Raw genomic sequence first — 16418 nt, 5'->3', positions numbered from 1 at the left:
ACAGCACACAAGGTAAAGGGAAGTGTAAGCAAACAGAGGAAGCTGCCTTGACACACACAGACCAGAAAAGGAGCACTGCTCACCGGAAACAGGAGACAGACTCAGCACACAAAGAGAACTAAAACAAACAAACAGGAGCAAAATACAAGGACAAGGGGAACTGCCAAACAGAGGCAGAACCACAGGGAGCAGAGCCAAAGCTCAGCACAACAAAGGGAACACAGAGAGAGAGAAAACTAAACCACAAACAAGAACGATACAAGGCACAAGCTTACCAAAGACAGCACAACGTTAGAGAAGCAGAAAGCAGAGCAGGGGTGTAGTGAAGTGGGGCAATCAAGATCATGCTGGCAATACCCAGCACACACACACAGAACAAACAAGCACCGAGGAGAAAAGCTAAATTCAAACGTAAACACAAGCGCCCAAGCACAGGCTGGCTTCAGCCGAGCAAACAAAACAATCACGGCTAAAGCAAGGATTGCAGGGAACGGCAGGCTTAAATGGATCAGGCTTCTGACGTCTGCTGGCTCAGCCCGTGACAAGCCAATCAGGAGCAAGTCCCAAACGTTCCCCTGCCTATCCAGCAGAATCATAACAGTCCTAAGTTCAGCCCTCTCAGCGTCTTCTGTGAGGGACAGTATCAAAAGCTTTGCTGAAATGCTGAAATTCAAGTAGATTACATCTATCACATGTCCTTCATCCAGTTCTCGGGCCACCGAGTCAAAGAAATCAATCAGATTCTTTCGGCAGAATTTGAAATTGGACCCAGAACTGATCCATGTGGCACACCACTTTTAACATTCCTTTCCTCAGAGGAGCTCCATATACCCCTATCCTTCGTCACCTTCCACTAACTAGTTCCTAACCCAGTCAGTTACTTTAGGTTCCATACCAAGGGCTCTCAATTTTTGCATAAATCATCTATGTGGAACTGTGTCAAAGGCTTTGCTAAAATGTAAGTACACTACACTTTGAACATTTCTGACTACTTGGAGTGAGATTAAGAATTTGTTCTAAAAAGTCCAAAGTGGACAAGTCTTTGTTCTCTTTCTAGGCCTTGGCTACACATGGTTCTAAAGCAGGAATGGAAAGGTGTTTCACCTAAGAAGCTGCCGATGGGGGGTGGGGGAGGAGGAGTGATTGAAAGGGTGATATCATTGCACCTCCCCCCATCACTGCTCCCTCTAAGCTGAGCAGGTGTCCTCCAATTGCATCAATATTGTGTTTTCAATCTCTAGGGACACCAGGTTCCCTGGAGTCCTGCAGAACTTGCCTGTCCTTCACTATTGAAAATGCGATAGTGAAATAGTCCCCCCCCCCCACCCACCCACCACCAGCAAGATTTTAGATGGAGGACTCCCACTCAGCTTACAGGAAACAGTGCCCCTCACCAGCAGGAACACTGTGGAAGACTCTCACACAGCTCAAAGCTGCTTAGCAGGAATGTGGTCAAAAAGTTGACCACATTCCTGCTAAGCAACTTTGAGCTATGTGAGAGTCAGTGGCATACCAAGGGGGGGCGGTGAAGGCGGTCCGCCCCGGGTGAACGCCGCTGGGGGGGGGGGGGGTGCCGCGCGCCTGTTGGCCAAGTCCGCTCCTTCCCTCCCTGCTGCTCCCTCTGTGCGGAACAGGTTACTTCCTGTTCCGGGGCAGAGGGAGCAGCAGGGAACGAGTGGACTCGGAGCCGACAGGCGCGCGGCACCCCCCCCCCCCCCCCAGCAGGTAAAAATGCACCCGGAGGGGGGGGTCGCATTGCACCCGGGGGGGAGGGGGCGCATCGGCGATCCGCCCCGGGTGTCAGCCAGCCTAGGAACGCCCCTGGTGAGAGTCTTCCACAGAGTTCCTGCTGGTGGGGGGCACCGTTTCCAACAACAGTCAGAATTTAAGGGCATCCCTAATGAAGATTCATTTATGTTTGCATACAATAGTGGTAATGCATGCAAATGTATCTCCTGCATATTCATTAACTTCACATATTCTTTTCTACAACATTTTTATTATTATTTCAATCACCATTTAACAAATCCAATATATATTTTAAGTACAGTTTCCCCTTGCCTACACACTCATACCCTCCTATACTCACTCATCCTATCTCTGATTAAAATACAGTTTCACTCTTTCCCATAAAGAGATAAACTTAGAACATTTACCTATAGCATATTCTTTTCTACAACATTTTTATCATTACTTCAATCACCATTTAACAAATCCAATGCTCTTTTCACCAGAAGCCGAAACACATAATATTAGTGATGCTCACAAATACACTGAGTTCCAATGTTAGCAATCTAAATCGAATGGTTTTCACCACAAAATGCTTATTATAGTGCACTGTTCATTCTCTTCTTTGGTATTCAAGTGGCATTTAGACTCTTCAAAGTTCAGTTCTATGGTTGTTTGGCTTACACTGCTCCTCACACATGTATCCTGTTGAGATTATTCAGTGGTAAAGGCTGGTGTCAAGCCCATATTCATTGGGGATAACCTGAAAACCTGACTGGTTTGTGGCCCTCCATGATTGGCCTTTGACAAAATAGTTTTAAGGTGCACCTCTATGGCTCAGTATTCTTGCTTAGGGTTAGATCTAGGGAGAGAAGATTGTCAATTATTCTTCAAACAGAGAACTGATCCAATGCAGCATTTTATTTAAACATGTCACGTTTCTGCTCAAGAAATGGAGTTAAGTTAATATAGGAAAGTAGTTTTCAAACCAGTCCTTTGGGCACACCCGGTCAGTCAGGTTTTTAGGATCTTCAGAATAAATATGCAAGAGAGATTTGCATGCACTGTGTTCTGGGTATGCAAATCTACTCATGCATATTCATTGTGCATATCCTAAAAACTTGACTGGGTGTACCCTGGGGATTGGATTCACAGCCACTGGTATAGGGGCTATAATAATTTGGATTTTACTGAAAGAGGATGCTGCTGGGAGTTTATGATCTGAATAGGGAAGGCATACAAATTATCTGTTGAAATAGAAAAGACAGAATTCTTTGAGGTATAGTTATGTGTGTGTGTAAATTGCTGTTTACTGTTAGAGTTTGAAATGTTTTGTAATACATGGAAATATTAGTAAAGGCATTTAAACATAAATGAAACTGAGCCAGTTGCCAAAAACAGAGCCCAGTCCCTTTAACGATCAATCTATGACCATTTACCTTTCAGGAAAGCATTAAAAAACCCATTTATTCAAGCAAGCCTACCCTAAAGACCCTGATTAAACTTATGAACCTATCTACCTAACGAACACTGAAGAAACAAAGACAACGACAGTGACCCAGACCATATCTCCCACATCACCCCCCACATCACTACCCCCCTATCGCCTATCTCTACCGACCCATCCATGCTATTCCTATGTTATATTTAATTTCTTACCTTGTCTAACAAAATTCTGTATAACCTAATACTATGTAAGCCGCATTGAACCTGCTTTTAGTGGGAAAGTGTAGGATACAAATGTATTAAATAATTAAATAACAGAACGTGTAAATGTTGTGGATATGCCTTAACAGCATTGGAAGGCCAGAACTAGACTGTAATTAGCTTCATCGTGGATTCTTCTTCTACATTCATACTTTGACCTTGGAAAGCTTGTGCTGCACGGACGCTTGAATACACCCAGAATCTTTGTCAATGACATGGGCTTCTGAGCAGCAATTCAAGACTATGAGATTACTTGGGAGGAGGTGTGACAGGGTCAGTGACAGTTACTGTAGCCATTTATTGCCCACAAATCTGAGTCTGGTTTTGCATTTCTTCTCACCTCTCTCCAGGTCTGATTACTACTAGACAGATGCACAGAAGGCTAACAGCAGTGGTACGGCAGCCTAGTGAACTGAGCACTCACTAGTGCGTCCGAAGACCAGTGCTGGATTCTGTTGTTGTGTGACCCCGGAAAGGCCACTTAACTTCCTTGGGCTCAAGCCTAACTTTTACCCTCTCAAGAGACCCTGGAGGGAAGAGCTTCAGTGTTCCAAAGTAAAATGATATTTTTCAGTCACTCAATCTGACTGGGTAAAGTTTAGTTCTACTATGATGTCATTGAAAACCCCAAGCTGCTTCTAGGGGCAATCACATTTTTAAAGTGGTATGGGCTCTTAAAAAATTACAATTCACATGAGTTGTTCTGCCAAATGAATGAATAAATAAATATACATAATACCCATTCATATTCAAGCAACAGAGGTCATAATCCACTGTCCCCAGCTCTCCTCTAAAATGCTTTAGTCCCTCACCCCATCCTCCTTGTCTAGATAGCTCTGAAGTCTGTCCAAACCTCCCTCTCAGAGCACACATTACACGTTTTATGCCAATAGCTAAGATTAGAAAATGGGATAATCAAAGTGTGCGCTATCACTCAACAATGGCACTCATGGCGTAGCAGAAGTCATGTCTGGATTCCCAGCCCTTCATTGCTAAGCCAGTCTTGGCTCCAAGCTACAGCACGGCTACAACTTCTCCTCATCCATCAGATGCTGCTGAATTACTATGTCCCTCTCAGGCTGTGCCCCCTCCTCTTGCTGCTCTCAGTGCTGGCTGCCAGAGGAATCCCTTTGACTTAAAAATAGCTGGCGAGAATAGGCAACAATGTTGAGATCACAGAGGTGCTGCATAGGAGAATCCAAGATCACATGAATAGTTAAGAAGAGGAGAAATGAAATCTAAGGACACTGTTGTTCCAGAGTACTAGGTCATAAATACATAAGTGTTGCCATACTGGGACAGACTGAAGGTCCATCAAGCCCAGTATCCTGTTTCCAACAGTGGTCAATCCAGGTCACAAGTAGATGGCAAGATACCCAAACAGTACAATACATTTTATGCTGCTCATCCCAGAAATAAGCAGTGGATTTTCCCCAAGTCCATTTTAATAAAGGCTTATGGACTTTTCTTTTAGGAAGCCATCCAAACCTTTTTTTAAATCCCACTAAGCTAACTGCTTTTACCACATTCTCTGGCAACTAATTCCAGAGTTTAATTACACACTGAGTGAAGAAATATTTTCTCTGATTCATTTTAAATTTACTACTTCGTAATTTAAAGTGGAGGAGTGGCCTAGTGGTTAGAGCACTGGTCTTGCAATCCAAAGGTGGCCAGTACAAATCCCACTGCTGCTCCTTGTAATTTTGGGCAAGTCACTTAACCCTCCATTGCCTCAGGTACAAACTTACATTGTGAGCCTTCCTGAGACAGAGAACTATCCAATGCACAAGAATGTAACTCACCTTGAGCTACTACTGAAAAAGGTGTGAGCAAAATCTAAATAAATTGCATGCCCCCAAGTTCTATATTTTTGGAAAGAGCAAACAAGCGATTCATGTGTACCCATTCCACTCCACTCAGTATTTTATATACCTCTATCATATCTCCCCTCAGCAGTCTTTTCTCAAGGCTGAAGAGCCCAAGCAGTTTTAGCCTTTCCTCATAGGGAAGTTGCCCATTCCCTTTATCATTTTCATCACCCTTCTCTGTACCTTTTCTAATTCCACTATAACTTTTTTGAGATGCGGTGACCAGAATTGCACACAGTATTTGAGGTGCGGTCGCACCATGGAGCGATACAAAGGCATTATAACACCCTCATTTTTATTTTCCATTCCTTTCCTAATAATATGTAACATTCTATTTACTTTCTTTGCCACCGCAGAGCACTGAACAGAGTGTTTCAAATTATCATCAACAATGACTCCTAGATCCTTTTCCTGGTTGGTGACTCCTTACATCACATAGCCATAGGCGCCCCATATAAGAGGCTTGGGGAGGCTAAGCCTCCCCAGGCCAATCGTGGACTTCCCTTGGCTGCTCTTAAATGCTGCAGTGACCGTTGGTCTCTGCCTCCTCCCCCCTCCCGCGTGAGTCTTGCACTGCCGCCTCCCCCCCCCCCCCACTCTCACCCATCCATCCGCGTGGTCACTCCATCTCCGGCCTGAGGCGTTCTTCCTCCGACGCCAGCGAATCGGCGATGCACATGCCAGCCTTAATCTGCCTGCCTCGGAGCCTCTCCCTCAGACGCGTCCCGCCTCCTCTAATTCAACTTCCTGTCTTACGCAGAGGCGGGATGCGTCTGAGGGAGAGGCTCCGACGCAGGCAGATTAAGGCTGGCTATGTGAATCGCTGCGTCGGAGGGAGAACGCCTCAGGCTTTAATAACGATCGAGCACACGGATGGGTGAGAGCGGCCGGAAGAGACGGAGGGGGGAGGGGGACAAAAGCCATGGATGGCTGGAGGGGGGAGGTGGCAGGGGGGAGAAGAGTCACTGCCAGATCAGAGCTGGGAGGAGAGTAGAAGCAAGATCGATTCGAGGGACATGCTGTGCACAGAGGAATGGGGGAGGAGAGATTGGGGAACATTCTGGGCATGGACAGTGGAAAGGAAGATTGGGGAACATGGAAGGGGAGATTGTGGGACATGCTGGGCATGGAGAAATGTGAGAAAGGAAATGGGAGGTTCATGCTGGGCATGGAGGAGGGTAGAAAAAGGGCGATTAGGGTGACATGCTGGGCACAGAGGAGTGAAGGTGGGAGGAAAGATCAGGGGGTGGTACTGGAGAGGAGGGAAGGTGGAAAGAGAAATCAGGGAGATGCTAGTTAGGAAGGAAGGTGGAAGAGAATACCAGGAAGAGATGCTGGGCAAGAAGGAAGGGGGAAGAGAATACCAGGAAGAGACGCTGGGCAAGAAGGAAGGGAAGACAGGAGAGATGCTTGGCATCAATGGAAAGGAAAGAGGAGAGAGGGGAGATGTTAGAAATGGGTGGGGAAAGAGATGCAGAGCTAGATAGAAGCAGTAAAAAGAGGGAGCTGGAAGACTGGAGGATGAGAAAGAGGGATAAAGTTTGAGAGGCAAAAAATGTATTGGGGGAAGATGAGCATGAAAAAAATCAATGTCTGAGTGGAAGAAATTGAGAAAATATAACATGGCAAATGAACAGGAGGCCCTGGACAGTGATCTAAGGGATACAGAGAGAGAATGAGACTACTATGCTTAGAAAAATAGCATTACCAGGCATAAAGGTAGAAAAATAATTTTATTTTCCATTTATTGATTGAAATTTGTCAGCTTTGTGAATTAAAATCTGCTATCTGTATATTTTGCACTGTACATAAGGAAGGTTGCTGGACATGGGTGGATGGAGGGGGGAGGAGGGTTGCTGGACATGGATGGAGGGAAGAGAAGAGTGAGGAAGGAGATGAGATGATGGAAAAGGAAGAGAGAAAAACTGCACATGGAGGAAGAAAATAGGCAGAAGCTGGATCCAGTGGACAGTCAAGTCTGTGGAGGACCCAGCTTTTACTTACGGATGTAGGGCAAGAAATGAAGAAGAAAGGTGGAAAGTAAAGAAATAAATGGAAAGGAAGCCTTGGAAACAGAGTTAAGAGGACAGATAGCAGCAGAATTGGATACTGGGCCAGCATGATCAGAAAAACAGTTACCAGACAACAAAGGTAGAAAAGATCATTTTATTTTCATTATAGTGTTTGGAATATGTCCACTTTGAGAATTAGGTGCTCAATATTAAAAGTTTATATTTATTTACTTATTTATGGCATTTTATCCCACATTAAACATGAATTAGGGTGTTTTGTGGCTCTATACATATCATGATATTATGATCCCTTGTTTCAATATTGTTGACGGTCTGCATTTTCCGTATGGGTGGTATATTGGTGTATTAGGTTCTGCCCAGTGTAATATTTATGGTACAGTAAGGTTCTGAGTGTGTTTTTGCACAAAGTTGTGCATAGTGTTTTGCAGTTGAGCGATTGTGGTTAGTATATGCTTTGAGCAACCACTTTATTCTTTGACATATGATACATAGCTTATATCTAAATTTAATAAAAGGTATTAATTGTGACTTTTATTTTTATTTATTTTTTTTCTGTGTGTTATCAGACAATTATGGATTTAAGCTCCACCCATGGCCCCACACCCTAACCCCGCCCCCTTTAGCTTCCCCAAACAGTTGGGCCACCGACCGCCTATGCACATAGCTATAGTTCGGGTTTCTGTTTCCCTCAAGAATCACTCTGCACTTGATCACATTAAACATCATCTGCTATTTGGATGCACAGTCTCCCCGTTTCATAAGGTCGTCTTGTAATTTTTCACAATCCTCTCGCGATTTAACAACTTTGAATAACTTTATGTTGTTGGCAAATTTAATTACCTCACTAGTTATTCCTATATCTAGATCATTTATAAATATGTTAAAAAGCAGTGGTCCCAACACAGATCCCTGCGGAACCCCACTATCTACCCTTTTCCATTGAGAATGCTGACCATTTAACCAACTCTCTGTTTTCTTTTAACCAGTTTTTAATCCACAGTAGAACATTACCTCAGGAGTCTTTCATGAGGTACTTTGTCAAATGCCTTTTGAAAATCCAGATACACAATATCAACTGGCTCACCTTTATTGACATGTTCGTTCACCCCTTCAAAGAAATGTAGTAGATTGGTGAGGCAAGATTTCCCTTCACGAAATCCATGTTGGCTTTGTCTCATTAATCCATGCTTTTGAATATGCTCTGTAATTTTGTTCTTTATAATAGTCTCTACCATTTTGCCTGGTTCCGACGTCAGGTTCACCGGTCTGTAATTTCCCGGATCGCCTCTGGAAACCTTTTTAAAAATCGGCGTTACATTGGCCACCCTCCAATCTTCCGGTAACATGCTTGATTTTAAAGATAAATTATATATTACTAACAATAGTTCTGCAAGTTCATTTTTCAATTCTATCAATACTCTGAGATGTATAACATCCAGTCCTGGTGCTCTTCAATTTGTCAAATTTCTTAAGTAAAAGTAAAAATAAATATATATTTTAATACTTAAGTAAAAGTAGATAGTGAAAAACACATTAAAAACTTACTTAAGTGAAAAAAAAGCAACTACAATGAATGCAACTATTGTTAACGTTTTTATCCCAATAACTGCTCTACAATTCAATCCACTTTGCTTTTAGTAAAACTAAATTTTAACAATGGCTGTCACTCCTGCGCGTACACTTGTGAGTCATTAATCCAGCACAGCTAAAAAAAGTGTTCGGTCTGATTTAAGAGTTCCTTCAACTCAGGCCAGGTTGCAATAATACTGATAACTTCTGATTGAGGCTGCAGGTATTCATGAAGGGATTCTGTCTGAAACACTTAGGGCTTCTTTAACAAAGCCACACTAGCAATTCCCGCATGAAACATTAGAGGAATCCCATTCAATTCCTATGGGCTTCCTCTCATTTGCCGCACCTGGAATTGCTAGTGCGGTTTAGTACAAGAGACCCTTAATTCCTTATGGCAAAGATTATCATCATCATTACCAACCAGAAACACATCCGCATCAACATGAAATTACCTAAATCTGCACTACCCAAGCTGCAAAGGACTAAAATACAAATCAATTTACGCGTCCAGTTTTTCCTACATCAGCACACAACTGTGGAATGCACTACCAAAAGCCTTGAAAACTACGTACGATCACCTACACTTCAGGAAAAAACTAAAAACTCACCTGTTTAAAAAGGCATACCCTCCCAACCCAACATAAATGCCTGAACTCTGCAACACTACAACACTACAGTTTGTAATGGTCATCAAACAACTCTTCCGTTCTTGTTTTCCTTTATGTGGAGGAGTGGCCTAGTGGTTAGGGTGGTGGACTTTGGTCCTAGGGAATTGAGGAACTGAGTTTGATTCCCACTTCAGGCACAGGCAGCTCCTTGTGACTCTGGGCAAGTCACTTAACCCTCCATTGCCCCATGTAAGCCACATTGAGCCTGCCATGAGTGGGAAAGCACAGGGTACAAATGTAAAAAAAAAATACCACATGATCTGTCATGTGGTCCTACCACATGAACCTTATCCTACCACAACATAACCTTGTATTTGTTTACGCCGGAGTCTACAAACACCTGCACTATGTAAGCCTCATTGAGCCTGCAAACAGGTGGGGAAATGTGGGGTACAAATGTAACAAATAAATCATTGTCATTAAAATCTGCATTAGAAATAGCGCTGTCTAATTCATCACTTGCATCTTCATCTTCATTATCATTGTCCTGCTATCCAGTTGAAGTTGGAATTGTTGTCTGTTGTTTTTCTAACAAATTTTTGTCTGATGGCAAACTCTGTTTGAATATCTTCAAGAACTGATGCGAAAACATCAAATGTGTGGGAACCCTTTAGTCTTAAGGCCAGAAAAGCAGACTTCCTCTCTAAAGACTATCAATCTACTGGACAGTTACCCTAATGTAAAATTTTCCATGGGATGAACAGCAGTCTGTTGTAGTAGAATTGGTCAACCAAGAATTGCAACCAGCTTCATCTTCATCTTCGCTTCAAAGTGACCCAACTTATCACTATTCAGTTTGGCTGGAGACCAGTAACCAATTCAACAAACACAAGCAATTCCGCTGTTCATATAGGCTATAATCACTGAACAGTAAAACTTAAGATGAGATGATCCACTGTTTGTGTGACAAGGTTTGCAATAGCAAAATCCTGTTCCTGGTTTTGTTTTATTTGGTTTCCAAAGAATCCTCACTTACTCCTTGCTTTCACTTTACTTTTAACTGCAAGCATCAGATGTAACTGAGTAAAAGTAGTAATAATTGGCAAAATTATTACTTCAGTAAAACTAAAAGTAACATGTTTCCTTTACATCTTTACAAGTAAAGGTGACAAAACTAATTACATTTACTTAATTACTATATAGCACTGACTACAGATGAGCGATTGATAGTTGCAGCATGGATGAGATGGTTCACATCAAGCACTGAAAAAAACTGGCATAACTGGAAAAGGTTACTCATCTCGTGGCTGATTGCAAAGTACTGATGGCAGAAAATTTCTATATTGTAAGGGCACAACAAGGTACTATGTCTCATTCATTGGAAATTATATAAACACTAAATCGCTATATTGGAAAAGTACTGGAATCATAACCCTATGAAAATTCTGGAGAATGAAAAGGTTATTATCACATGGAACATCTCCATCCTGACTGATTAAAAAAAGCTAAATGCAAGAAAACCAGACATAGTAATAAAAGAAAAAAAAACATCAGAACAGCATTGATCAGGAAGGTGTTAGTCACAACCAATTGCTCTGTAAATAATGTGGAGAGAGAGATCTTAAATACCTAGAAATGCAGTCAGAGACCAAGAAAATGGGACAGAAAGATACAGAAATAGTTTTCATTGTTTGTGTGCCACAGACTTATTTAAAAAGAATTTCTAAGTACACTTTGATAGATTGCCTGTACGTGTTACATCCAGAAGGAAGCGCTATTGTGATAAGCGTTAGCAGTAAATCTGAGACTGAGATCATACTTCACATACCCTGGTTTAGGAGTGAGATTCAATACTGTCATGGTATGCATTTGGAGACATTGCCTATGAGAGAATCCAGGATCCTGAGCTTCGTGAAGCTTCATTTTACATAAGAGAATGCATGCTTATTTTCCTAGTAGGCTTCGCAAGATCCTAGAACAGGAGCGTTCTGCACTGACAGATTCCTTTATATGAAGCAGGAATTTGGAAGGGTGAGGGGGTCGTGAACAATCCTACAAAAGACATGAGCCTATGGAGAAATTTTAAAATGCTGGAAGCTTCATGCGAAGCTGCTCACTGTAAAGCGAAGAAAATGGAGCAAGAAAAACCTCTCTCAGGTGGTGTTGTCAATCAAGGTCTTTATTCGAATTGATAAAAATGACGACCCGACACCTTGATTATCTGAGAGAGGTTTTTCTTGCTCCACTTTTCTTCGCTTGGTAATTGTTCTTCGGTGGAGAGGTTACCTTCTGTTGGTGCTGCTCACTGGAAGCCACTTCACTCAGGTCCTGACTCAGCAGAGGCACTCTAAGCCTGAGAGGGAGGCAGAAAGCCAGCAAAGCATCAGATAGCCATATGCCCCTCCCAGCTCCCTCTCCTCATTGATCAGTGGGTGGGAGCCACAAGGGTGAAATGGTGCTCAGCACTTTATAACACTGCATTGCCAGAGCCATTTTGGAAAAAGGCATTGGTGGCATAGGAGTGACTGGATGCTTCTGTCTCTTTGGTCCCCACGGATGGGATGGGAGGTGGAGAAGGGGGTTGGGAGATGGGGAAGGAGACTAAAGGGCTTTTTGTTTTACTTTTTGGAGCTGGCTGGCTAGATTTTAAATCATGGCTGTCCTGTTTATTGAAAACACTTTAACACATGCTACTGTAAAACAGCCCATGCTGAAAATACAAAAACAAACAAAACGAAAACTAAAATCAAAGCAACGAATGGAAACCCCTAAACACCCCTAGCATGTAATGGAGAGGGAGATACTGATGTACAAGAATTTTCAGTTTAGTTTGTGTGTAGGGGCATTTTCCATATGATGCTTAAATCCGATTGTGGATGTTTTGCTAAAAATGGCCAAACATCAAGTGGCGAACATAGCGATTTTTGAACCAGAAAAACATCTATCTTTTTTGTAAAAAAAAAAAAAAAGGCAATTTCCTAGACATTTTGTGCTCAGTGCATTTTTCTTTTGTGACCATTATCGGGAGGTGGGGGAGTCCAAGGGAAAAACACACAAAAACAAGCCATTGGGATGTATTGGTGGTGGTGGGGAGGTGTCAGTAGACTGGCCAGACAGACATCCCAGCAGATCAATGGAGCACCCTAGGGGGCACTGCAGTGGACTTTACATAAAAGGTCCCAGTACACATCTCATCATTACCCCTTTATATTGAATAGTGAGCCCTCCAAAACCCAAGAAAAACCTACTCTACAGACTTATACGGTCTGTGCCAGAGCCGGTGGTGGGAGGCAGGGATAGTGCTGGGCAGACTTATACGGTCTGTGCCAGAGCTGGTGGTGGGAGGTGGGACTAGTAGTTGGGAGGCGAGGATAGTGCTGAACAGACTTATAGGGTCTGTGCCAGAGCTGGTGGTTGGCAGGCAGGGTTGGTGGTTGGGAGGCGGGGATAGGGCTGGCCAGACTTATATGGTCTGTGCACTGAAGAGGACAGTACAAATAAAAAAAGTAGCACATATGAATTTATCTTGTTGGGCAGACTGGATGGACCGTGCAGGTCTTTTTCTGCTGTCATCTACTATGTTTACTATGTATTTGGGTACAGTAGGTTTTGTTGGGCTTTGGATGACTCAAACTTTCCACCACAAGTTTGAGTTGGATATGGACCTGAGTCCCCTTCTTTACATTGCACTGCATCAACCACTAGGCTACTCCAGGGACCTGCTTGCCTCTATGACAGCCTCAGATGTTATAGCCAGATCCATTAGAGCAGCAGGTGTGGTGTGGTTTTGTGGTGGGTGCAACGCACTGTAGACAGGTGGACTCAGGCCATACCTCCTCCTACCTGTTACACTTGTGGTGGAAACTGAGTCCTCCAAAACTCACCATAAATCCACCGTACCCACATATATGTGCCCCCTTTACCCATAAGGGCTATTGTAGTGGTGTACATTTGGGGGTAGTGGGCTTCGGGTGGGTTTTGGAGGCTCAGCAGACAAGATAAGGGAGAAATGGTGAGATGTGCGCCTGGGAGCATTTATATAAAGTCCATAACAGTGCCCCCTAGAGTGCCCCATTGCTCTCCTGGGATGTCTGGGGGCCCAGTCTGCTAAAAATGCTGGCCCCTCCTACATCCCAATGGTTTGATTTTCTACATTTTTCTCTTGTACGTCTTTTTCTCAATATGGCCTGAAAAGATAAATGCTTAGAGCACAAAACTTTGTTACAAATGGTATTTTTTAAGTTTAATTTCTTTTATTGATTTTTGAGACAAATACAATCAAGAGCTCACAACATAACAACAAGTAACATTTTACAAAGTAAGGCAATACCGGAGCTCACATGTAAGAAGTAACTATCCATATCTAGGGTTAAAATTAAGTTAAGAAAAGAGATAGGCAGAGAAGAGAAAAAGGAGGGAAGGAGGGGGGAGGGCTGGAGGGTACAGATCAAAGTATAAAACATGCATAGGCCATAAAATACATCTAATTGGGTGCTTATCGCTGTACAATGCCGAAATATGATACAAGTGGTAGCCATTTCTCCCTATATGCAGCAAAGCGAGAAGATGTCTTTGCAAGGTGTGATTCGTATTTGTGGATTTGGAGCACTAAGTTCCACCATTCCTGGTAGGTGGCTTGGTGCAAGGATTTCCAATGCGAGAAAATTACTTTCAATGCTAAAGATACCATGGTGCTAACAAGAGACCCTTCACTAGGAGTGAGCAAACTTCTATAGCACGGATCCCTAAGAATCACAAATTTATAAGTGATTGAGCCAGGAAACTGGAAGATGTCTACCAGTTGTGACCGTATTTCTAGCCAGTATTTACGAAGGCACACACTGTCAAATATAAGATGCTTTATATTACCCACTTGAGACTGGCAAGACCAGCATACACTAGGGTTAGAGGGAGCGATAACATGTAACTTATATGGTGTCCATAGAGATCTATGCATAAAGAAATACCCAGACTGCGTAATAGTAGAAGAGGTAGAGCATCTGAAGAGGGACTTCCAAAGCTGTTCCCACAGTTTATGGGATATAGGATGCTGTATGTCTTCCTCCCAACATCTACGTAATCCTGTACATTTAGTGTACAAATGGTATTTTTGAAAAACAAAGTTAGAAGTTTTGTGATTTCGAAAATGGTCATGTTTTCTATTCGGATTTGGGATGTTTAGCACAAAGCATGCAAAGTCCAATTTAGATGTCATAGCGAAAATGCCCCTCCACGTGTCTTTATAAAAGAAGCTAGCACAAAAGCAGTGGCTAAAAAGCTACTGCGTACATTTTCACTAACATGAGAACTGGTGTAGTTGTATGTGATTGAGGTTTACAAATAGATGAGTACTTTATAATCTACAGAGGTATTTCATGATTTCACCCACGCTTTACCCAACTTTCTCCCCCTGAACAAACCTCCACCCAGGTTGGGTACAAATATGTGTCTAGTGCATATGGGATAGTTTTATACGAGGCATTTTATATGTCTACACTGGCTCATATGTGCAAATAACAGTCTAACAATCATAACACAATAACAAAACAAACGTATGCAAAATAGAAGAATGAAAACAAGAAACAGTTGGAAAGGTCCGTCTGTTGTCATGTGGTATGGCGGTGTGTGGTGTGGTGTGGTGTATCCCTGTCTGCATATGACATGTAGTGTACAGACTGCACAGGCCATTTCATTTGCCATCATTTGTGGTCTGTCCACCTGTTTGTGCTGTGATTTTACTAAGGGCTAGAATTTCTAAAATGTTCTTCTTCAATACCACGTCAACAAACATTAATGTGGTATTTAATGTGAGTCCCATTTACAGGGCACATTGGTAAATTGGCTGAGGGGGGTATTATTTTCTGTGAGGCTTGCTCTGTATGTTTCTAAGTTTATTGTTCTTATTTGTCTTTGACTACCTGGTGTTGACCAGGATGATGATATATAAATGCCTTAATATAATAAACACACATTCGGGCTCATTTTCGAAAGAGAAGGACGTCCATCTTTCGACATAAATCGGAAGATGGGCATCCTTCTCCCAGGGACGTCCAAATCGGTATAATCGAAGCTCGATTTAGGACGTCTTCAACTGCACTCCGTCTCAAGGACGACCAAAGTTCAAGGGGGTGAGTCGGAGGCGTAGCGAAGGCAGGACTTGGGTATGCCTAACACTTGGACATCTTTGACCCATAATCGAAAAAAACAAGGACGTCCCTGACGAGCACATGGATGTTTTCACCCAGACCTGTTTTTCTTATGATTAAGGCACAAAAAGGTGCCCGAAATGACCAGATGACCACCGAAGGGAATCGGGGATGACCTCCCCGTACTCCCCCAGTGGTCACCAACCCCCTCCCACCTTCAAAAAACATCTTTAAAAATATTTTGTGCCAGCCTCAGATGTTATACTCAGGTCCATGACAGCAGTATGTAGGTCCCTGGAGCAGTTTTAGTGGGTGCAGTGCACTTCAGACAGCAGACCCAGCCCAATCCCCCTGTACCTGTTACGTTTGTGGAGGAAACAGCGAGCCCTCCAAAACCCACCACAAACCCACTGTACCCACATCTAGGTGCCCCCCTTCATCCATAAGGGCTATGGTAGTGGTGTACAGTTGTGGGTAGTGGGTTTTGGGGGGCTCAGCACACAAAGTAAGGGAGTTATGTTCCTGGGAGCAATATCTGACGTCCACTGCAGTGCCCCCTAGGGTGCCCAGTTGGTGTTCTGGCATGTCAGGGGGACCAGTGCACTACAAATGCTGGCTCCTCCAATGACCAAATGGCTTGCATTTGGTCATTTATCACATGGACATCTTTGGTTTCGAAAATCGCTGAAAATCAGAAACATCCATGTCTAGGGATGTCCAAATCTAGGAATAGCAAAATTTAAGGATTTGGACGTC

This window comes from Microcaecilia unicolor, chromosome 12, assembly GCF_901765095.1.
Source record: "Microcaecilia unicolor chromosome 12, aMicUni1.1, whole genome shotgun sequence".
In the NCBI taxonomy this organism is placed as follows: Eukaryota; Metazoa; Chordata; class Amphibia; order Gymnophiona; family Siphonopidae; genus Microcaecilia; species Microcaecilia unicolor.
This window is presented reverse-complemented; position numbering follows the sequence as displayed.